Raw genomic sequence first — 14,560 nt, forward strand, 5'->3', positions numbered from 1 at the left:
ATAGTTGTTTCCTAACATTAGTAGATAACCAGCCTCAAAGAAATTTAATAGTTAATTTTTACTACTTTCATTTATTTACATAGTATAGTTATGGAGTACTATAAAATTCACATTTTCTAATTTTTAATATGCATTTAGCTATTTAAAAGCTAAGCTAATGCTAAAGTAATTTAACAGAAACTAAATTGTATACTATAAAACAATATCATTAACAGTAAAGAGTGTTAGAATAAAGTAGTTTAGAGAGAATATAATACATTCTAAAATTACTTGTGAACATTGAAGCCTTAAAACATTTCTGAACCAAAACAGAAGAACTAAACACATGACTCATAAGTCAACACATGGTGGAAAAATATACTACATCTATAGATCATAGAATGGTCACGGGTGTAGCAAAAGCAGTTAGGGAGAAAAAAGTAAATTTTACATTATACAATTTTTGAATTTATTCACCAAATATAAACAACAACATAAGTCAAAATATAAGATTTTAGATATATAGATAGGTATATACTGTATAATATAAGGACACAGTCTTATATTAAGGTTAACTCTAATAAATCACATTCCACCATGTTAATTTTGTGAGAGGGGGGGCATGATGTTTGAGGGGCTATATTGTAATAAGTATTAGATCTAATGAGCTGAAATTTGGCATACAAATAGAGAATGGAATAGTTAAAAATCTTGAATTTTTTTTCACTTTCTGTTTTGCAATAAGTCACATTTTTTCCATTTTTGGGAGACAATAATTCAGTGTTCAGGGCATTTTAATACTAGGGGATTTATTTGTTATAAAGCTATTATGACTTTGGAGTGTATTTGAGGGGTGACATTTTTGAGAAATGTTTCAGTTTTTTACAATTAGGTAAAATATGCCCTATTTTAAAGATAGAGAATTTCATTTCATTTCGTGTGTCAAGAAAGCGAGTTTATGAGACATATTTGTCAGCTACAGGGGAGTAGGTTAGTATTTGGGGGTAGGGGGAAGTTTAGTCAGTCTGAATGGATACCAGATGCTGAACTCAAGCCCTGAACTCAAGTCATGGGACATCTCCATTCTGTATATATGACAAAACAACAGATAACAGTTAATTTCCAGTGGGGAGCTCTTAAGAGCTAGTTGTGCAGCATGTATGAGGATTTTTTATTCTGCAAAGGCAAGGCATTCCTGAATTTATTACAGATGAAGAAGATGCCATGGCCAGATCTAGCTGAGCAATAAAGAAGGTGAATAAGGGTAGTGTATGAGCGTTGTAATTTCAAATAAAATTCTTTTTCAACTCATGAGTGTGTGTTTTATTTACATTTTGCCCTGGTGCACTACTGGTCCCGGTGGGCCTTGTATCCTTGCATTACTGTTAAAAATCAGCTTAGGCATTGTAAGGGCATGTAATGACAAACATTGCTCACTGAAAACAAAACTAAGCAGAGGCTTCTACACCAATTAAAGATATTTTAAATCTATTGTTACTTTGTAGTTCTACTTTTTAATAAAGTTGCTCTACTGTCTCTTCCTAAGACACTAAAGCCCTGAAATACGATAAAACTAAACTAAGAAAATGTAATAGTACTGCATATGTATATTCCAGTGAATACACAAATCTTTGAATTAGCAGCTCCACCATTTTTTGAATAACAACAATCTCACTCCATGATAGTGCTGAATCTGCAGCTAACCACAGGATGTGAGGGCATACTAAGGGTGTGCACCGGGCACTTTTGGTGTTTTGGGTTTTGGGTTCTGATAAGCTTGAGGTTTTGGGTTCGGATTTGTTTTTGCCAAAACACCCCACAAAAGGTTTTGGTTCTGATTTCGGGTTTTGGGTTCTGATTTTTTTAAAAAAAAGCATAAAAAGTGCTCAAATCAATTATTATTATTTTTTTTTTACTCCTACACTATTATTAACCTCAATAACATTCATTTCCACTAATTTCCAGTCTATTCTGAACACCTCACACCTCACAATATTGTTTTTAGTCCAAAAGGTTGCACCGAGGTAGCTGGATGTCTAAGCTAAGCGACACAAGTGGGCAGCACAAACACGTGGCCCATCTAGGAGTGGCACTGCAGTGGCAGACAGGATGGCAGTTTGAAAAACTAGGCCCCAAAGAGCACATAATGGCCAAAAAATAGGTGCAAGCTGGAATTGTCCTTGGGCCCTCCCACCCACCCTGATGTTGTTGAAATAGGACATGCGCACATAAACAAACCAATCATTTCGGCGACAGGGCCTACAAAACTGTGGTTGAAATGATTGGTTTGTTTGGACCCCCACAAAACGAGCTGGCAAAGAAAAAAAAGAGGTGCAAGATGGAATTGTCCTTGGGACCTCCCACCCACCCTTATGTTGTTGAAATAGGACATGCACACTTTAACAAACCAATCATTTCAGCGACAGGGCCTACCAAACTACTGTGGCTGAAATTATTGGTTTGTTTGGGCCCCCACACCAAAAAAGTTGTTCATCTCTCCCTGTACAAACTAAACTGGCTCTACTGAGGCAAGATGTCGTCCTCATCCTCATCCTCTGATTCCTCGCCCCCTTCAGTGTGTACTTCCTCATCTTCACACATTATCAATTCGTCCCCGCTGGACTCCACAACCACAGGTCCCTTTGTAGTCTCTGGAGGGCAGTGCTGTTCTTGATTGAGGAATTGATAATTCATTTTTATGAACATCATTTTTTCAACGTTTTGTGGAAGCAACCTCCTTCGCCGCTCACTGACCAGGTTCCCCGCTGCACTAAAAACTCTTTCGGAGTACACACTGGAGGGGGGACAACTCAGGTAAAATAGAGCCAGTTTGTACAGGGGCTTCCAAACTGGCTTTTTTTCCTGCCTGTAAGAATATGGACTGTCTGACATGTCTACTTGGATGGTGTCAGCAAAGTAATCCTCCACCATTTTTTCAATTGTGACAGCATCCAATGCAGCGACAGTAGACATGTGTGCAATGGTTGGCAGGTCCTTCAGTCCGGACCAGATGTTCTCAGCATCCCCGCCAGCGGGTCTTTTAGGAAAACTGAGCTTTTTCCTCGCAGCCACAGGTGTTGAAGTAAATGATGGAGCTGTTGGCATGTCACGGTCCTCTTCAGTGGACAATCTCCTGACCAGCAGGTCTTTGCACCTCTGTAGACTTGTGTCCGCCGGAAACAGAGACACAACATACGCTTTAAACCGAGGATCCAGCATGGTGGCCAGAATGTATTCCTCTGACTTTAAAAGAGTGACCACCCTCGGATCCTGGCAAAGCGTACGAAGGGCTTCATCCACAAGAGCTACATGCTTGGTGGAATTGCAATGCTTTAACAGCTCCTCCCTCACTTACTCCAGCTGCTTCTGCAACAGCCTAATCAGGGGAATCACCTGAATCAAGCTGCCAGTGTCGGAACTGACTTCTCGTGTAGCAAGTTCAAATGGCTGGAGAACCTTGCACAACACGGAAATCAGTCTCCAATGCGCTTGACTAAGGCGCATCCCCACTCCTTTTCCTATGTCGTAGGTGGCTGTGTAGGCTTGAATGGCCTTTTGCTGCTCCTCCATCCTCTGCAGCATATAGAGGGTGGAGTTCCAGCACGTCCCAACCTCTTGTTTGAGGTGATGGCAGGGCAGGTTCAGCCTTTTTTGATGTTGCTCGAGTCTGCGGTAGGCACTGGCAGAATGCCAAAAGTGTCCAGCAATTTTGCGGGCCACCGCAAGCATCTCCTGCACACCCCTGTCACTCTTCAGGTAATGCTGCACCACCAAAATAACGGTGTGGGCAAAACATGGGACGTGCTGGAAATTGCCCATATGTAATGCCCGCACAATGTTACTGGCGTTGTCTGACACCACAAATCTCCAGTAGAGTCTAAGTGGGGTAAGCCACTGAGAGATTATTTCCCTCAGTTTCTCTAAGAGGTTGTCAGCATTGTGCCTCTTATTAAAACCGATGATACACAACGTTGCCTGCCTTTGAACGAGCAGCCGTTGTGGAGATGCTGCTACTGATGCTGCTGCTGCTGTTGCTGCAGAAGGCGATGCATCTACCCAGTGGGCTGTCACAGTCATGTAGTCCTTAGTTTGCCCTGAACCATTTGTCCACATGTCGGTGGTTAGGTGGACAGGGGGTACAGCCGCATTTTTCAGAGCACTGAGGACACTTGTTCTTACTTCTCTGTACATCTTTGGTATCGCCTGCCTAGTGAAGTGGAATCTCGACGGGATTTGGTACCGGGGACACAATACCTCCATCAACCGTTTAAATCCCACTCCACTGATGGCGGACACCGGACGCACATCTAATACCAACATAGCTGTTAAGGCCGCAGTTATCCGCTTTGCCATAGGATGACTAGTATTGTACTTGGTGCTCATGGCAAATGACTGTTGGACGGTCAATTGTTTGGTGAAAGACGTAGCGGTCTTACGACTTCCCCTCTGGGAAGATGACCGACTACCAGCAGCAACAGCAGCAGTGGCAGTAGTAGGCGTACCGCTGCAGGATTCCTCGGATGAACCCCGTATTGAAGAGGACTCAGTCTGGCTGGTGACATGGCCTGCAGGACTAAATCTGATGGAGATCGCGGAGAAAGTTGACGAGGAGGGTGTTGGTGATATGTATCCAACAGGACCAAGGGATTTAGGTGTCCCTGGACTGCTGACAGTCCTAGCCACAGGTCCTGTACTAAACACTGAATTATGAAGGTTCTTCAGGTGACGTATAAGTGAGGATGTCCCTAGGTGGCCAAGATCCTTACCCCTGCTTATTTGAGCTTTACATAAGCTACATATGGCCATACATTTGTTGTCCGGATTCGGATAAAAATAACTCCAGACAGAAGAGGTAGATTTTTTGGTCTTCTGGCCAGGCATGACGATTGGCTTTTTCATCCCATGGACAACAACTGTTTTTCCCCCTGGTGGCTCATTTATGATAACCACATCAGCATCCTCCTCGTCAAGTTCCTCCTCAGCGCCAGCTGCATCAATATCCTCCTCCCGCTGTACAACATTCACACCTTCATTAGCCAAATCTGTAACTGGACTGTGGGTGATCCTTCCAGCATATGCAGAGGGCGTGCTGCAAATGGTTGAAGGAGCCACCTCTTCCCGTACAGTGATGGGAAGGTCAGGCTTCGCAACCACAAAAACCCTTGGACTCGCTGGACTTGGACTAGTTGTTGATGACAGCTTAAGTCTCTTAAATTTGTTAGAGGGGGGGGAGGAGAAGTGCTTAGATCCATGGGTGAAGCTGAACCACTAGTCATGAACACGGGCCAGGGCCTAAGCCGTTCCTTGCCACTCCATGTCACAAATGGCATATTGGCAAGTTTACGTTTCTCCTCAGATGATTTTAATTTTCTTTTTTTGCAAATTTTTGGGAACTTTGGGTTTTTGGATTTTACATGCCCTCTACTAGGAGATTGGGCATCGGCCTTGGCAGACGATGTTGATGGCATTTCATCATCTATGTCATGACTAGTGGCAGCAGCTTCAGCATTAGGAGGAAGTAGGTCTTGCTCTTTCCCTACTTTATCCTCCAAATTTTTGTACTTCATTATATGCAGCACTAATGAGTGTACCCCTAAACCACACACACTTTGGAAATGCTTAAAAATTGAACGTATTAAATGTAATATAGATTGCAGTACCTATTTTCTTGCACTGCTTAAAAATTGAACGTATTAGATGTAATATAGATTGCAGTACCTATTCTCTGGAACTGCTTAAAAAAATCAACGTAGTAAATGTAATATAGATTGCAGTACCTATTATCTTGCACTGCTTAAAAATTGAACGTAGTAAATGTAATATAGATTGCAGTACCTATTCTCTTGCACTGCTTAAAAATTGAACGTAGTAAATGTATTATAGATTGCAGTACCTATTCTCTGGAACTGCTTAAAAAATCAACGTAGTAAATGTAATATAGATTGCAGTACCTATTCTCTTGCACTGCTTAAAAATTGAACGTAGTAAATGTAATATAGATTGCAGTACCTATCTCTGGAACTGCTTAAAAAATCAACGTAGTAAATGTAATATAGATTGCAGTACCTATTCTTTTGCACTGCTCAAAAATTGAACGTAGTAAATGTAATATAGATTGCAGTACCTATTCTCTGGAACTGCTTAAAAAAATCAACGTAGTAAATGTAGTATAGATTGCAGTACCTATTCTCTTGCACTGCTTAAAAATTGAACGTAGTAAATGTAATATAGATTGCAGTACCTATTCTCTGGAACTGCTTAAAAAATCAACGTAGTAAATGTAATATAGATTGCAGTACCTATTCTCTTGCACTGCTTAAAAATTGAACGTAGTAAATGTAATATAGATTGCAGTACCTATTCTCTGGAACTGCTTAAAAAATCAACGTAGTAAATGTAATATAGATTGCAGTACCTATTCTCTTGCACTGCTTAAAAATTGAACGTAGTAAATGTAATATAGATTGCAGTACCTATTCTCTGGAACTGCTTAAAAAATCAACGTAGTAAATGTAATATAGATTGCAGTACCTATTCTCTGGAACTGCTTAAAAATTGAACGTATTAAATGTAATATAGATTGCAGTACCTATTCTCTGGAGCTGCTTAAACAATGAACTTAGTAAATGTAATATAGATTGCAGTACCTATTATTAATTTTGTATAATTTTTAAAATAATTTTTTTTTAGTAATTTTTAAGAGATTTTAATAATTATAAAATTTGTATGGACTTAGCACAACAAAGCACAGGACTAAAGCAACACTGGACTCAGCAGGACAGACACTGGCCAAAGCACCACTGGACTCAGCAGGACAGAGCACAGGACAAAAGCACGACTGGACTCAGCAGGACAGAGCACAGGACAAAAGCACCACTGGACTCAGCAAGGACAGAGCACTGGACACAGGCATAAAGCACCACTGGACTCAGCAAGGACAGAGCACTGATCACGCAGGAGCACCACTACCCTAGACACCCTCCCTCTTCCCTGATGTCAGGCGAAATGAAGATGGCGGCCGCAAGGTGAGTATTTATGACATCCGAGTATCGCGAGATCTGACGCGAGACTTGGATGTCATAGCCTCGTTTCGGATTCCTTTGGCGGCCGGAAGTACCCGAACAGTGCTCGGATCCCGTCGGATCCGCACTGTTCAGGTGGGCTCGGATTAGCGGAATCCGAACCCGCTCATCCTTAGGGCATACCATGCCTGTATTGCACAAGGAACACATCCATTAAGGCTTCTGCCTTAATCATCAAAATTTCATTGCTTTTTGATGTTTGAGTGGAAGAGTTTCAATAGTCTTCTTGAACTTTAGATGGTGTGTAAGTGCAGCAAGCTTCATTTTAGATGTTAAACTGTAAGATTTTTTGCCTATGTATGGAATATATAATTATCAAATGGCAAATATCTTTATACTGCATATAAAAAAAGTGATACCATGGGAGCACTGTGATTAGAATTGCTGCTTCACAGCACTGACGCAATGAGGTATCTACCTGTATGCATGTTCTCCTCATGTATGTGTTGGTTTCCCCATACAGTCCAAAAAACATGTTGATAATTGTCTGCTGCCAAAAAAGGCATATTATGTGCTGTGTGGTAGGTGTCACAAATCGGGATCTTAGCCGCACTTACCTCATCCGCCGCTGTCATATCACGGCTACCTGGGTCCCTTCTGGTCATCTACAGCATTCCCGTTCTCCACACCTTCATTTGTAAACAAACACATACTGTCTGTCCTGCTGCATGGGCGCGGCCATCTTGGATGCAGTCAGGTGATCAGTCCAAACCAACCAGATTCAGAAGCTGTGATCACATGAACTGATCAGCCAATAGTTGTTTGGGACATCCTATTTAAACCTGCTGCTGTGATCTGTTCATTGCCAGAACAACACACTTCTCTCCAGAGGATAGTTCTTGGCTCCAGTGTTCCTGACTGCATTACAAGTTCAGTAATCCTGTCTGCACTCCTAAGTGCAGTGTTCCTGACTGCATTACAAGTGCAGTGTTCCTGACTGCATTACAAGTGCAGTAATCCTGTCTGCACTCCTAAGTGCAGTGTTCCTGACTGCATTACAAGTGCAGTGTTCCTGTCTACATTTCCAGACTGCTAATTCCCCTGCTATATTCTACAATCAGCACGAACATGAGCAAGAAGTTCATCCAGGCTGCTAAGTTCTGTTTCACTCCTGCTCCAGCTAGTCCCAAGGGTCCCGAATCGGATCAAGAAATTCAGACGACCGTGACAGTTTGTTCTGGCCTAATGGATCCGCTAGGGGAACATACCCCGAGGGAGGACTCTGTCCAAATATTAGCTGAACGCATTGAGAGACAAGAAACTAACCAGGGGCAAATTTTGAGATTGCTGCAGGATGTTTCTACACGTATGGATACCTTGCAGTTATTCCGCAGTCAACCATCCCATACTCCGACTGAGCCAGTAATACCTGCTTCACTACTTACTTCATCCAGACTCCATCTTCCCACGCCAGCTAAATACAATGGCGATCCGAAGAATTGCCGCGGGTTTCTCAACCAGTGTAGTATACACTTTGAATTACAACCCGGAAATTTCCCCACCGCACGTACCAAAACTGCTTATATTGTTTCGCTACTATCAGGGCAAGCTCTGGCATGGGCATCACCGCTCTGGGAAAAATCTGACCCAATTTTATTTGACATTGATAGCTTCCTGTCTACCTTCCGCAGAATATTCGATGAGCCTGGAAGAACCACGTCAGCCGCTTTAGATATTCTGCGCCTTCGGCAAGGGCAGCAGTCTGTGGGCCAATATGCCGTTCAATTTCAAACACTTTCCTCTGAATTATCTTGGAATAACGATGCTCTTGTTGCGGTTTTCTGGCAGGGCCTGTCTGACCACATTAAGGATGTATTAGCATCTCGGGACTTACCTACAACGCTAGACCAATTGATTACCACCTGCAATCGGGTTGATCTTCGGTTCAGAGAAAGAGCTCTAGAAAAGAGGAAGCTGAAACACCCCAAGTTCCACCCTATTCAACGGGTCCGTGTACCGTCTCCTTTCCCTGAAGGACCCATGCAATTAGGCAAAGCACGTCTTTTACCCACTGAGCGAGAACGGCGATTTAGAGAGAAACTTTGCTTATACTGTGCCAGTTCCGGACATCTGTTACATCATTGTCCTCGTAAGCCGGGTAAACACAACCTCCTAGCTGACGATGAGGAAGTGAGCCTAGGAGTGGCTCTTCGCTCCCCACAAGGCAAGGACTGTATTATCCCAGTCACTCTGAAACACGCTCAAGGCTCCCAATACATTTCAGCCCTGCTGGATTCTGGAGCAGCTGGGAATTTCATGTCTGCCAGATTAGCTGCTGAACTAGCCATTCCACTAGAGAAAATTCCAGTGACCATCTTTCTCTCTGCGGTTGACGGTAGCCGTATTCCAGGGGGTACCATTACGCATCAGACTTCTCCAGTGACGCTCCAAATAGGAGTTCTGCATTCCGAGTCTCTTACCTTTTTGGTCATCCCAGAAGCCACTAGCCCTGTGGTTCTCGGGTTTCCATGGCTTCAAACGCATAACCCCCATATTGACTGGTCGACTCCACAAATCCTGGCGTGGGCTCCAACTTGTTTCGGGTCCTGTTTACAACGTGTTCTTCCACATTGCTCCACCTCTGATAAGGAAGTTTTGCCAGTTCCTTCTGCCTACCAAGAGTTCACAGACGTTTTCAGTAAGCAGGCCGCTGAAACTCTACCACCTCATCGGGATTGGGACTGTCCCATTGATCTTGTTCCGGGTAAAACCCCACCACGTGGCAGAGTCTACCCTCTTTCTATCCCTGAGACAAAATCTATGTCTGAATATGTAAAAGAGAACTTGGAAAGGGGCTTTATTCGCCCATCCTCTTCACCGGCAGGAGCCGGGTTCTTTTTTGTAAAAAAAAAAGATGGTGGATTACGTCCCTGCATCGATTACCGAGGTCTCAACGACATTACCATCAAGAACCGGTATCCTCTGCCCCTCATCACAGAGTTATTTGACAGAGTCAAAGGTGCGCAAATATTTACGAAGTTGGATCTCCGCGGGGCCTACAATTTGATCCGTATCAGGCGTGGCGATGAATGGAAAACCGCCTTTAACACCAGGGATGGGCACTACGAATATCTTGTCATGCCATTCGGTCTGAGCAATGCCCCAGCGGTTTTTCAGAATTTCATAAACGAAATCTTTCGGGACTTACTGTACCATACTATTCTGGTATATTTGGACGATATCCTCGTTTTCTCCTCTGATATCCAGTCCCATCGCAGACATGTTAAAGAGGTCCTCAGCCGTCTCAGAAGGAATAAACTGTATTGCAAGCTTGAAAAATGCACCTTCGAAGTTGAATCCATTCCATTCTTGGGGTATATCATCTCGGGCACCGGTCTCCGTATGGACCCAGAGAAGGTGCAAGCTATTCTTAACTGGCCTCAACCATCTACACTAAAGGCAGTACAGCGATTTCTGGGATTTGCTAACTACTATCGAAAATGTATTCGTGGCTACTCTACTGTAGTAGCACCACTCACCGCCCTCACCAAAAAAGGAGCTAATCCTGCCAATCGGTCTGAAGAAGCCCAATCTGCTTTTCAACTTCTGAAACAAGCATTTATTTCTGCTCCCATACTGAGGCAACCAGATTTAACCTGTCCATTCTACTTGGAAGTTGATGCCTCATCTGTCGGAGTAGGGGCAGTTCTCTCCCAAAAACCAGCTGATGAGCAATGGCATCCCTGCGGGTTCTTCTCCCGAAAATTTTTACCAGCTGAACGAAATTATGCCATAGGGGACAAAGAGCTGCTTGCCATCAAATTGGCGCTTGAAGAGTGGAGACATTTACATGAGGGAGCTCGTTATCCTGTCACAATATACACGGATCACAAGAATCTGCTCTACCTTAAAACTGCACAGTGCATGAATCCACGTCAGGCCCGATGGGCACTATTCTTTTCTCGATTTGATATCCATGTCACCTTCCGTCCCGGTTCCAAAAATCGCAAGGCCGATGCTCTGTCACGTTCTATGGTAAAAGAAGAAGATTCCATCATTGTGGATCCACGGCCTATTATCAGCCCACTCAGCATCGCAGTCAGTAGACCCGACAATACACCTCCCTAGGGGAAAACTTTTGTTCCTGAGAATCTGCGTAAAAAATTGCTCCAATGGGCACATTGTTCCAGATTTGCCGGTCATGCTGGCATCCGCAAAACTCAATCTTTCATATTGAGAAGCTACTGGTGGCCTACGCTTCATCAGGATGTTCAGCAATTTGTTTCCGCATGTGGCAGCTGTGCCCAACATAAAAGTTCAAGACAATCTTCAGCTGGTCAACTTTTGCCTCTGCCTATTCCCACCAAACCCTGGACCCATATTTCTATGGACTTTGTTTCCGATTTGCCCAATTCTAATAATTTCAATACCATCTGGGTCATCGTTGACCGATTCTCTAAAATGGCGCATTTTGTTCCTCTCCGTGGACTCCCATCAGCACCTATTCTGGCTCAGCAATTTATAAAGGAGATCTTCCGTTTGCATGGGTGTCCTGAAGAAATCGTCTCAGATAGAGGAGTTCAGTTTGTGGCGAAATTCTGGAGATCCTTGTGCCAAGCACTACAGATCAAACTAAACTTCTCTTTGGCCTATCATCCCCAATCCAATGGGCAAACGGAAAGAGTTAATCAAGACCTAGAAACATTTCTCCGTTTGTACATATCCTCTTCTCAAGACGACTGGGTAGATCTGCTTCCTTGGGCAGAATTTGCTCATAATAATCATTATCACGAATCCTCTGCTTCCACTCCATTTCATACGGTCTATAGCCTACACCCCAGGGTACCCTTGTTTACTCCACTTCCTACAGCCTCAGTACCTGCCTCTGAAGTTTTCCTAAAGAATTTTTCAGGCCACTGGCGCCAGGTACGGCAATCTCTACTTAAAGCGTCCCAACGCTACAAAATTCAGGCCGACAAAAAGCGACGAGCCATTCCAAGCTTGAAACCCGGAGACAGAGTCTGGCTGTCTACTCGCAATCTACGCCTCAGAGTTCCATCTATGAAATTCGCTCCTCGCTTTATTGGACCGTTTAACATCTCCCGAGTCATCAATCCAGTGTCCTACAAATTACATCTACCATCTTACCTCAGGGTACCCAACACCTTCCATATCTCTCTCTTGAAACCACTGGTGCTAAATCGGTTTTATACACCCAAACTGGTTTCTCCTGAAGTGCAGACTGAACATGGTGACGAATATGAAATTAAAGAGATCTTGGACTCTCGGTTTCAACATAAAACCTTACAATATCTAGTCGACTGGAAAGGCTATGGTCCAGAAGAGAGGGCCTGGATCAAAGCTTCTGATGTTCACGCTCCATCTCTCATCAAAAAATTTCACCGCAAGTTTCCAACTAAGCCCCAATCTAAGTGTCCAGTGGCCACTCGTAAGGGAGGGGGTACTGTCACAAATCGGGATCTTAGCCGCACTTACCTCATCCGCCGCTGTCATATCACGGCTACCTGGGTCCCTTCTGGTCATCTACAGCATTCCCGTTCTCCACACCTTCATTTGTAAACAAACACATACTGTCTGTCCTGCTGCATGGGCGCGGCCATCTTGGATGCAGTCAGGTGATCAGTCCAAACCAACCAGATTCAGAAGCTGTGATCACATGAACTGATCAGCCAATAGTTGTTTGGGACATTCTATTTAAACCTGCTGCTGTGATCTGTTCATTGCCAGAACAACACACTTCTCTCCAGAGGATAGTTCTTGGCTCCAGTGTTCCTGACTGCATTACAAGTGCAGTAATCCTGTCTGCACTCCTAAGTGCAGTGTTCCTGACTGCATTACAAGTGCAGTGTTCCTGACTGCATTACAAGTGCAGTAATCCTGTCTGCACTCCTAATTGCAGTGTTCCTGACTGCATTACAAGTGCAGTGTTCCTGTCTACATTTCCAGACTGCTAATTCCCCTGCTATATTCTACAATCAGCACGAACATGAGCAAGAAGTTCATCCAGGCTGCTAAGTTCTGTTTCACTCCTGCTCCAGCTAGTCCCAAGGGTCCCGAATCGGATCAAGAAATTCAGACGACCGTGACAGTAGGGAATTTAGACTGTAATTGTGATTTGAATTATTTTTTTTTTTGCCAAATGTTAGCCTAAGTTGTGAGGTCAGGGCACATGATTTAAATGTCATCATTTCAGTGATATTTGGGGCATAGAAGTGAGTCTAGGAATGTGCAAAAAACAGGACTATTAACTATATTTTGATTAAAATATAAATCAACACCTATTTTTTTTTTTACTGTGCTACATAATTATGGATTTGCACTGGAAAATAATGCATACAATAATTGTGCTATTCTTGTGTTCATATAGAGCATTTATATTGCTGTGCAGCCAGCCCCCTGTAAAGTTTTTAACTTGCACAATACATGTATGGAAATAAGAAATATATACCGGTCAGCCACAACATTAGCACCACTGACAATTGAAGTGAATAACACTGATTATCTTATTGTAATTGCACCTGTCGAATGTTGGGATATATTAGTAGGCATGTGAACAGTCAGTTCATGTGTTGGAAGCAGGAAAAAATGGCAAGAGAAAGGATCTCAGCGAATTTGAGAAGGGCCATATTGTGATGGCAAGATGACTGGGTCAGAGCATCTCCAAAAGTGGTTGGGTCATACCAAAAGTGGTCCAAGGAAAGATAAACAGTAAACCTAGTGACAGAGAAATGGGCATTCAAGGCTATATTGATGTGTGTGGAGAGCGAAGGATAACCTGCCTGGTCCAATCACACAGAACAGCTACCATAGCACAAATTTCTGAAAACATTAATGCTGGCTAAGATAAAAAGGTACAACAAATGAAGGAGTACTGCCACACTAGATTTGTACTTATAGAAATATATGTTTACATTATCTCCCAAGTCTTTTAGCTCAATAATGTCCCATTTTATTTTGTATATATATATAGGAGGTGATACCACTATATTTGACATAGATTCATTTAGAAAAAAGAGAAAAAAACGAAATGCTGTTAGTATATATTATATTTATAATTTGTAAACACACAATTCTATTACTACATTTTATATTATGTCTGTATATAGTGAAAAATAAAATCAATATATCAACGAATATATTAAACTTTGTAGTGTAGTGTTTGGCATTAAAACCACACACTGGGAATGTCTCCTTATTGTAGATGATATAACGCAGTATATTATAACATGTCCTCAGAACATAACTACAAATAAAATCAATCAATATTGATAGTTATTTAGACGTAGATAGCCCCCTAATTTTCAGATTTGCATGACAAATATTGTGTTGGTGGGTTATAAAATTTCTATTTATTTCACTGTAATTTCACCTAAATAAATGGGTTATATTGAGCACTCTCATTATGTAGAGAGCAATTAAATCTGTTCTTTATGTATTCATTTATATTTAGCTATGTGTATATATATATATATATATATATATATATATATATATATCTCAGGGATGAGCGGGCTCGGATCTCCGCTATCCGAGCAGCC

This window comes from Mixophyes fleayi, chromosome 4 (genome assembly GCF_038048845.1).
Source record: "Mixophyes fleayi isolate aMixFle1 chromosome 4, aMixFle1.hap1, whole genome shotgun sequence".
Lineage (NCBI taxonomy): Eukaryota > Metazoa > Chordata > Amphibia > Anura > Limnodynastidae > Mixophyes > Mixophyes fleayi.